The sequence below is a fragment of the Grammomys surdaster genome, unplaced genomic scaffold (genome assembly GCF_004785775.1).
Source record: "Grammomys surdaster isolate TR1022 unplaced genomic scaffold, NIH_TR_1.0 233, whole genome shotgun sequence".
Taxonomy (NCBI): domain Eukaryota; kingdom Metazoa; phylum Chordata; class Mammalia; order Rodentia; family Muridae; genus Grammomys; species Grammomys surdaster.
This window is the reverse complement of record NW_021604678.1, coordinates 3,204,864-3,206,168: the sequence shown is the minus strand read 5'-3', so window position 1 is coordinate 3,206,168 and position 1,305 is coordinate 3,204,864. Positions and strand designations below refer to the sequence as shown.

Sequence of the window (1,305 nt, the reverse complement as noted above, 5' to 3'; positions counted from 1 at the left end):
ATTGCAGTGAGTAAGGATTAAGTCTGTTGTCCTCTCATTGTGAATAGCGATCTTACCTGAGCAAAAATCCCTGAAATTCTCATTTCAGTATGTAATTTCCATATTCCTTAGTACAACGTCTAAGGGTATATATTTAATTTAAGTGTGTATACTTAAACTTAATAAATCTGACATCAATTATAAATAGCCACATTGCAGGTGTCCAGTGACTACCTGTGGGACTATTTTGAACAATGCAGAAAGTAATGCTTTAGTGTCTTCAGGGAATAATTTTCATTCCTGGCTCAGAAGCGGAGCAGTCTGTTTCTTCTTTTGACCTCTTTGGTTTGTCAGCATCCGAAGGTTAGTCACTTCCTGTCTCACAGAACAGTTTTAAGGACAGTTTAGGAAGGCTCTTAAAAAACACAAGTGAGTCCGGCTTAGGATCAGGGTCTGGTGAAGGGGCTGGAGGCGCCATGTCGGACCGGGAAGGTGGCAAAAAGAAGCCCCTGAAACAGCCCAAGAAGCAGGCCAAGGAGATGGAAAGGGAAGATAAAGCTTTCAAGCAGAAACAAAAGGGGAACAGAAGAAACTCAAGGAGCTAAAAGCCAAGGCCATGGGGAAGGGCCCCCTGGCCACAGGTGGAATTAAGAAATCTGGCAAAAAGTAAGCTGTTCCTCACATCGGAGGTGATGTGACCCTCCTCCTCCATCCATCCTTATGTAAACATCTGGATTTCCTTCCATAACATCTTTGCCACCTAATAGCTAGGATGAAGTGTTATCCTGGAGCCTGTTGTTGTACGTTGTAATAAACTTTTGTAAAAAAACAAAAAACAACAACAACAAAAAAACTAATGAATAAAGTGAACAATGCAATGGCAAGAAAACAAACAAACAAACAAACACACACACACACAAGTGATTGCCCAGTCCCTTCAGGAGCCACCAAATCAACTGTCAGAGTGTAGCAACGAAGTAGCCAAAAGGAGGAGTGGGGCGGCTCTGCAACTGGAACACTCCTGTTGAGGAGCAAACCCTGGTTGTTAGAGAGGGGAAGTCACCTCAAAGAACTGGAGAAGGCTTCCTTGAAGAATAGCAGTGATGGTATGAGGCATTAGTAAGATCAGTGAGGGAGAGAGACAGGGACACTGGGGGAGAGAGAAAATCGTGCACAATACGGCAAATGCCAAGATTCCTGGAGAGCAGAGAACAAGCAGAGGGGTTCAGCTTCAAGAAGGGGCCAGAGAGGGAGGGGATTCAATTGCATAGACAAATATGTGGTGTGATGCTACAGACATCTGGGTGGTGTGATGCTACAGACATC

The 1,305-nt window shown here is 44.1% G+C and overlaps 1 pseudogene; it reads left to right on the top strand.

The window, feature by feature from the left end:
• Positions 1–423: 423 nt before the first annotated feature.
• On the top strand, positions 424–649 carry LOC114626285 (annotated as a pseudogene).
• Positions 650–1,305: the final 656 nt, after the last annotated feature.